General features: G+C 36.3%; 1 long non-coding RNA gene across 1 annotated transcript; it reads left to right on the forward strand.

Moving 5' to 3' along the window:
- The first annotated feature begins 8447 nt into the window (after positions 1-8447).
- Positions 8448-8787, forward strand: LOC149221842 (uncharacterized). Its single transcript, XR_016248883.1, has 2 exons — positions 8448-8571; positions 8746-8787. It is a non-coding gene; the product is annotated as an uncharacterized LOC149221842 (long non-coding RNA).
- Positions 8788-9453: the final 666 nt, after the last annotated feature.

Raw genomic sequence — 9453 nt, forward strand, 5'->3', positions numbered from 1 at the left:
TCTCATAAGAAAACTACAACACCCACAGGAACAATACATGGGAAGAAATCAATTGATTAATGTTCCAGGTGAAAGGTGCTTCAAAGGCTAAAAAAGTGTTGAAAAGAATGAGGAAGAATCTTGGCAAGATCAAGTATGAACAAAGAGAATTTCTCCTTAGTCTAAGCCACAGATGCACGAAGGAAGGCCCATCAAGGCGATTGGATGCCTTCAACCACATAGAGGAAGGCCCATTAGGGGGGCTGCATCTAAAATATATCTTTGTTATTTATGTGGCCACACCTATAGGCGGTGAACATAAAAAACCAAGTATTTAGCCCATAAATCTAGTGTGCACAGGGAAGAATTGACTCAGTCTACTTTTACCTTAGTTTGTATGCCTGTAGTATTTTGAAAACATTAGCTTTTGGCTTGTGTAGGTATGCACCAAGGGCAAGAGGAGGCTCAGATCTGTCTTCTTGAAGATATAAAGTTGATTTATAATGTGAATTTGATGCAGTGGTATGAAATAATTTTGCAGTGTTTATAAGGGTTTCTACAGTGACTGAGAGGACTCTTGAATACCATAAATGTAGAGATATTACAATTTGAATGTTCATAAACCATATGTGCATTGATTTCCCTTTTGATTGCATATCTGAATAGAGGTCATTGTATTGTCATTGATTTATGCATAGATAAGAATGTTTGTATTATGCAAAGAGTAACATCACAATGTGTTTTTCCTCATGGATTGTTTTGACTGATTTGTGATGCTAGTTTTGTTATTGTTATAAGTTTGCGGAGGATTGACTTTTCAGACAGAGTATGCGCAAGATCTACATGACTGAGAACAATGATTAGTTATTGCATAGATTTGATCTGATGGCTTTAAAATCACTAACATATTGTTTACTAAAAACTAGTCTATGAAATGCATAAAGAATAGATATTAAGAACTACATTACTAATCTGATGTTTTGATCACTGTTTGGTCCTAATGGTGTATGCAAAGATCTGGAAACAATGTTGAATATTCATTGTAGAACAGATCATATATCTAGAATTATCACAAATATTTGTCCCTTAATGTGACTAGGTCTTTGCAAGTCTTGTTTCCAGTCAAGGATATAAGATCAGAGCTTATATTATTGTAGAGGTTATGAATGTTGATTACAAGAGTCTACTCACAGTGAATGAGATACTTGAATGATTCTTTGTCTAGAGTACAATGACTTAAATGATAAGCTAGAGCTTGGGTAGAAGGTTCTTGTGAGATGATTGTTTTAACTATTGAGAAAGAACTTGTATATTGGATAGAGACTTATTGAAATAAGTGAAGTTGACATTATGCTTGTCCTCTTAAATTAATTTTGTTGCAAGAGTACATTTATTAAGTATTTTAGCAATGACCTTTGTTTGACAGTGACTAATTATGGCAGTTCTAATTGTGTTGATGATGACTAATCCTTATGATTATCAATTTTATGATCCATAATGAGATAATTGTTATGTTGTTTCCTGTTGTTGCCTCACATTTCCTAGTAAGAGGATTTTTATGAACTTGTTGCTTCAAAGTAATATTATATTTGGTGCAAATTTTTGTATGTTGGCTTGACAAGTTGTAACTTGGTAGTTTGTGAATGAGATTTAATAGGGTTGTGACTTAGTTGGTTAAGTATTGACAATGATGATTCACAAAGGAGTTTGATGATCTGGACTATGATATTAAAACTTGAAAGTGCTTGCTAGATAAGGATTAGCTTGGTTTAACAATGATTGTGACAGGTTTCATATGACAGTGTTATGGTTTGACATAATTTGACAGTGTTGGTCAGTTAGGGTTTTCAACAATGTTGATTTAGTTTGGTATGGTATGGATGAAAGCATGAAGATGGGTCACACTTTTGGGCCAAATGTGGCGAAGAAATTTCATGTTTTTCCTCTTTTATCGAATTCCAACCCTCAAAATTCATAGAAGCACTGGAATTTTGATTCAGAGTAAAAGGACAAATTGTGGAGAATTTTGTTGTTGTCCTAATGATATTTTTTTCAAAAATATTTAGTGTCATATAATATGTCAATTTTCTATTAAATGAAATGTTTGTCCTTGCAAATTTTCACAGACCTTAAGAGGTATGCATGTGTTCACGTAGCATAACTTAGTCTAAAATGTGTAAGGTTATATATATATATATATATATATATATATATATATATATATATATATATAGCATGATCTAAATGGAGAGAGCTAAGTTTTCCATATTAAAAATTTATTTTTTTATGGAAAAAAATATTTTTTATTGATTTTCGAAGTTGGAAATAAATATTTCAATTGCATTTTGCACACACATGTGTTCATGTGAGGTTTTTTTCAACTATTGAAATAAACTGAAGAACAAAAAGTACCCTTTTGAAGAGGACTCATAAATGAAGATAGTAGTATTTTTTGAGTTGCTTTCATTGTGTATATTTTACGATATTGATTTTTTATTCAACCTCTTTAAAACAGTTCAAAATAATTTCAAGCATTATGTTTAAAAGAAAAATTAGATGAAAAATATCATATGAACTCCAAAATGTCAAACTCATATGCCATTGGATAGAGTATTCCTTCATGAGTCCAATGAGATCAATACTGCCACCTGAGGAAAAATTTAGCCCCAAGTATGCTAGGCTACAAAATGGAGTTGCAAAAACTTTTAGAGAAGGGGTGCTGAAATCGTTGATTTTAGGACTTAAGAGGCTCGATCAAGCGCCTAAATTTGAAATTTAAATATCTCTATCGAAGCTTTTGTAAAACCTCGATCGAGCCATTTACATGGTTAATAGGAGTTCGATCGAGTCATTTACATGGTTCACATGAGTTCGATCAAGCACCATGGCTCGATCGAGCCTCTATAAAAAAATTTAATAATCTAAAATTAAACTTTTACCTCATTTTAAAATTCCAAACCTTATTATAATTTTTGTTATAATTTCATGTAAAAACATTATTAAATTTAATATTAATATTAAAAGGATATTAGTTTTATTATATTAAATTAAATGATAAAGTGATATTAATATAAAAAAGTCTCATTTACCTAGGCTACAGATATTTGTTAGTGCAAGTCCATTTCACCATCATCCCATAGGAGGTCGTTACCACAAGGAGATGCCTACTCAAAGGGGTCAGAGGGGCTAATCACAATAGGGCTGAATCCACAGAGAGAGCCATGCATGTATATTTGTTCATTCCCTTCCTTTATTTCTCCTCATACAAGTTGATTTGAATCATTGTACTTAATATTAATATATTTTAATATGAATATTAAATTTATTAATTTTAGAATAATATAATATTATTAAATTTAATATAATATAAAATTTATTAAATTATAATATATACTAGCACAACCACATTAATAATGTGGTTGATATACGCCATAGGTGTCAGACCAGGAGTAACTCCAGATTAGGCAAAAATCTGATTCGTATATTTCATTAGGTAGCTATTGTTTATATACATGAATGTGACTGATCAGTTCATCTTCTTGATGACTGTTCACATTCCGAGTTCGCCCAACCGCTGAGGATTAGGTGTCAACATTCCCCCCCTTAATCTGAAGGGATGTTGGTGAGTCCAAGCATCGTTCTGAATCTTTCAAGCTTTTCTCTTCCAAGCGCTTTGGTGAAGATGTCTGCAATTTGCTCATTTGTGGAACAATGACGAAGATGGATTGTTTTGGCCTCAACATGATGTCGGATCAGATGATATTTAGTATTGATGTGCTTTGTACGATCATGGAACTTTGGGTTCTTGGCCAACTTTATTGCAGAGGTGTTGTCAATCATGAGTGGAGTTGATTGTACTTGTTTTACCTGCAAATCTTCAAGGATTTTCCTGAGCCACACAATTTCTTTCGTTGCTTCAACTGCTGCCACGTATTCTGCTTCTGTTGTGGAATCTGTTGGAACTGATTGTTTGCGTGATCTCCAAGAGACAGCTCCTGATCCAAGAGTCATAGCATATCCTGAAGTAGATACTCCAGTTTCTTTGTCTCCATCAAATTCTGAATCAGAGTATCCAATCAAGCTGAAGTCGTCCACCTGTGTATACTTGATTCCAAGGTCTTGAGTTCCCTTCAAGTACCTTAGAACTCTTTTTGTAGCAGACCAATGTCCCTCACAAGGCTTTTGCATAAACCTGGAGAGGATTCCAATAGCAAATGAAATGTCTGGTCTGGTAGTAGTGAGGTAGATGAGACTTCCTATAAGCTGTCTATACTTTGTTGCATCCTCAAATTCCTTTCCTTCAATAGATGTGAGCTTTAAGTTTTGTTCCATTGGAGTAGAAAGAGGATTGCACTCTGTCATGCCAAATCTGTTTAACAAATCTCCAATGTATTTATTTTGAGAAATAAATATGGATTTTGGATGTTGGGTTACTTCAATGCCAAGATAGTAATGAACATAGCCCAAATCAATCATTTCAAAACTATTTCCTAATTCTTTCTTTATGGATGCAATATAGCTTTCATTGTTCCCTGTCATTAAAAGATCATCTACATATACCACAAGATATACAATTGTTTTTCCAACTTTCTTGACAAATAAAGTTGCATCATCAAGATCAAAATGATTGAAGTTGAGTTTCAGAAGATGCTCAGTTAATTTTTCATACCAGGCTCGCGGTGCTTGTTTGAGGCCATACAAGGACTTCACAAGTTTGCATACTTTTTGTTCATGTCCTTTCAAAGCAAATCCTTCAGGCTGGGACATAAAAACATTCTCTTTTAGATCTCCATTTAAGAATGCAGTCTTTACATCCATTTGATGGATTTTCCAACCGTTCTGAGCTGTTAGTGCAAAGAGTGTCCGAATGGTGGCCCATTTTGCTGTGGGGGCAAAGGTTTCCTCATAATCGACCCCTTCCTTTTGTGCAAAACCTTTTGCCACAAGCCTAGCTTTGTGCTTGTCAAGTGAGCCATCAGCTTTGTACTTGTTCTTGTAGACCCACTTGCAGCCAATTGGTTTGGTTCCAAATGGATGGTCAACCAGCTTCAAAGTGCCATTCTTTATGAGGGCATCATACTCCTTTTTCATCACTTCTTTCCATTCATCATGAGAAGCATCTTCTTTGAAGTAAGTTGGTTCAAAATCTGTAGACAAGTTCAATTCACAATCATAAGTAACATCCATATCAACAGGTGAATTAGAGTCATCTACATCACCTCCATTTTGTCGGTTTGAATTTCTGGTTCTTGTTTTTCCAATTTCATCAGGATGAACACTTTCAAGTGTCTTTGTTAGCCACTTTGGGGGACCTTTTTGAGATGGTCCAGGCTGCTCTGTTGATTGAGTTGGGACTGAATCAAGATTGAGTCTCCCAATTCTATCAATTACATCACTTAAAGCATCATCCGTTGTTGGAGTTTCATGCAGGGGAGATTGTTCTTCAGAAGAAGATTCCACATGTTGATCAAGTATAGGAATCCCCCCTTCAAGATGTGGAATCTGATTATCAAACTCTTGAAATGATTTCGTTTTTGTGAATCTAGCCAAGCGATCAAGTTGCCGCTCAACAACATTGTCAGATTTGGATGATTCAAGAAAAATGACATCTCTAGATACAACAAACTTTTTATTTACTTCATCATAGAGACTGTATGCTTTGGAGGTGTTTGAATACCCCAGGAAGATACACTTACGACTTCTAGCACCAAGTTTGTTTCTATGTACCTTTGGTATTAAAGCATAACAGGTGGAACCAAAGATCCTGAGATGTTTTACCGAACGAACATGTCCATACCACAATTCATAAGGAGTCTTGTTTCTTATAGCATTATATGGACATCTATTCTTTATATATGCAGCACATAGAACAGCATCAGCCCAAAACATTATTTTTACATTTTTGAAGAAAAGCATGGATCGTACCATATTCAAAATTGTTCTATTCATTCTTTCTGCTACACCATTATGTTGGGGATTATAAGGTACAGTTGTTTGATGTTTGATCCCATGTTGGCGAAGATAGTTGTCAAATTCATTTGATGTATATTCTTTTCCATTATCAGTGCGAATAGACCCAATATGAGATTGTGCATCATTTTCAATCCATTTAAGAAAATTCTTGAATGTTTGAAAAGCATCAGATTTGTTCTTCAATAAATAAACCCAACACATTCTGGTGTAATCATCAATAAATGTCATGATATATTTATTTCCATTTGCAGAAGGAACAGGCATTGGACCACATACATCTGAATGAATGAGTTCAAGTTTCCTATGTGTTCTTGAATGTGAATCATGAAAAGACTGTTTGCTATGCTTTCCTAGAATGCAAGCATCACATTGCTTATGTTTCCTAGGAATTGTAGGCAAACCAGCAATACCATTTTTCTTCAATAAGTGGAGACTATCATAGTTTAAATGTCCAAACCTAGCATGCCATAATAAACTTGATGGAAGTGTACCTTCTTCATGATGAGAAATATATGAGAAATGTTGTGCATGAGCAGAGGTTCCTTGCAGTTTGAGAAGCCTTTCTTCTTCTATCCCCTCATGACAAGTGAGTGGTCAGAAGCTTTTCTTACCTCAAGCTTGCCATCAAACATATGAATGGAGTGACCTTGCTGGCGGATGTGGACCAAGGACAGCAAGTTTCTCTTGAGCTGTGGGAGATATAGAACATGATCCAGAAGAAAGTCTGGAAGACCAGGCAGTTTAAGCCTAATTGTGCCAAGCCCTGATGGCTTGATTTTTGACTGATCTACAAAGTATACTGCTCCATCAACATTGTCAGTGAAATCTTCAAAAAAATCTTTCCTATGAGTCATATGACAGGTTGCTCTTGAATCAAGCAACCAATCATTTTTCGAAGAAGCAAGTGAAGCATTAAGCAAATCTTCATTTACTCCAATGTTACATTGTGCCTCAATATAGTGAGCGGATTCAGGTGCTTTACCTTTGTCTGTATCATCAGTTTTACCTTTCTGTTGGTTTCTTTTCTGCTCAATTTTGTCCCATGGTAGCTTGCATGTAGAAGCATCATGTGATCCATTTCGTTTGCAGCGAATGCAATGAAGATCTGCTTTTTCTCCTTGAGAATGTTTGCCCCCCTTGCCTCTGAAGTATCTTCCTCTTCCTCTTTGTCCACCTCTTCCTATTGTAGAATCTTGAGCAGGATGCTTTTCTTTATGAGCAAGGCAAACAGTCTCTTCAGAAGATTCAGGTACTGTCTTCTTTCCAAAGGCTTTCTCTCTTTCAGCAAACTTTTTCACAAGAGAGTCAAAGGTTATATCTTTAAGATTTCGATTTTCTTGTAAAGACTCAAGATAATTTGAGTAAGTAGGATAGAGTGCCTTGAGAAAATCAATAAGAGGGATATCCAGCTCAACTTTAGTGGATTTGATATCATGCATCATGGATTTAACTTCAGATGCAAGAGCAAGAGGATCATTATTTTTCAGTTCAAGAGTGAAGAGTTTAATCATGAGCTGAACAACTTCAAGTGCAGAATGTGAGTCATAGAGTTCTTTGAGCTTTTGTAAAGCTTCAAAGGTAGTTGAATATGATGAAATATGGTGACTTACTTCTTCATTTATAGATGCTGCGATTAATGCATATGCTTTGCTGTTCTTGTTATCCCAAATGACAAGCTCTTTGTCTGATGTAGGTTGTACTGGGTCATTGTCTCCTTCTCCGACACACACTCCATTCCACAACTCATTGAAGATGAGGGTGTGTTTTATCATCCTGGACCATTCAGGATAGTCCTCCTTGCCAGTGAGAACTATCCCTACCATAGAGATGATTGAATGCATTCTGTAAAAAAAAATACTTCTGCTGATAAAAAAAATTCCTTACGTTACAGCCTTATGCACTATATTTTCTCTGAAATTTGATAGAAGTATCAGCATTACATATAACTATAGACCTTCGTTACAAATAAACTATTCATATCAATATACAAATTGTGTAATTGGGAAAACAGAGTATTCCTCTATCTCACTGTACGGAAATTTTTAATGAAGCCTGCAGCTTATCATATTGAAGTATCCCCATTGCACTAGTTCACACATCAATCACTAGACAGTGGATAACAGAAAGTTACAGACTACCAACATCGCAGACTAACGGTTTATACCAACAGAAGTAAAAGTCGGTCGGAAGACAACCAAGTCAAGCCACGCAACACATTAGGGCTATCTTCATTATCGGTTCCAAATCCATGCCCCAAAAACTTAGATTGACGGTCGTAAGCGATGACAAACAAAATTTGAACTGCTCTCAAATAATAAATTACAGTGCTCTTAAATAATAAGTGATGACAATCAGAATCTAAACTGCTCTCAAATAATAAATGATGAGTTAAGGATAACAAGCTCAGGCCACGTTCACTCCAGTGAGTAACAAATCGAGTGATGAGCGGATGCAATGTCGGGCATCTCAGGTTCGTTCTTCAGGCCTGTTCCGCCAGCTCCAAAAACCACTCCGATTCAAATTTCAAACCCGTTTCCATTTGGAGCCCTACGCTATGGCTAATGCAGACCTGCTTCTGCCCTTCTGCACCATCGTTGCAATGGATTCTTCAAATTTCTGGTACCCAACGCGATACATTTGGGTGACCTTAATTTATTGGATTCGACTAGCTCAGAATGGTTATCGAATTGTGAAATTTTGAGATTTACAGTATTGGGCAGGTCACTGACTTCAGAAAAATGAACAATTCATGAATCGTGAATATCTCCTCATTAAGTAACCCTACAATTGCAGGTACAGAGTGTGTAAGAACTGCGAGAGAGTGATACCAGACAAGGGAAGTGAGTCTTCTTCTGTATTCGGTGGTTATGAATGTCAACATTGCAGGTCACGCTCCTTTAATCAACCACTCATCCCTGCTGCTTCTAAACGAGTGTACCGCATACTTGTATGTTACACTGCACTCCAAAAACATTTTTTTTGTACAGGTACCATGTCAGGCGATTTGTGGAGCAAGGAAGTATTAACCAGAGAGGGTTTCAACGCAGCGGGATTCAACGTAATGGCAGCAAGGTATACGGTGTGGAGAGGCAGCGAAAACAACCAAAATTGTGTGGAGAGGCAGCGAAACCGATGCTGGGATCTGAGCCTTTGTCAGGGGTGGAGAGGCAGTGAAACTGATGCTGGGATCTGAGCCTTTGTCAGGGGTGGAGAGGCAGCGAAAATGATGCGCAGAGAATCAATGAGACGCAGGACAATCAATGAGACTCAGGACAATCAATGAGACGCAGGACAGAGGCAGCGCTCAGGTATTCATTCACAGAGAATCAATGAGAGGAGTTACGACTATTCTTAGGACTGGCTCTGATACCATGTCAGACCAGGAGTAACTCCAGATTAGGCAAAAATCTGATTCGTATATTTCATTAGGTAGCTATTGTTTATATACATGAATGTGACTGATCAGTTCATCTTCTTGATGACTGTTCACATTCCGGGTTC

This window comes from Pinus tabuliformis, chromosome Q (genome assembly GCF_031772625.1).
Source record: "Pinus tabuliformis cultivar Carrire ecotype Pingquan chromosome Q, CPIR1, whole genome shotgun sequence".
NCBI lineage: Eukaryota > Viridiplantae > Streptophyta > Pinopsida > Pinales > Pinaceae > Pinus > Pinus tabuliformis.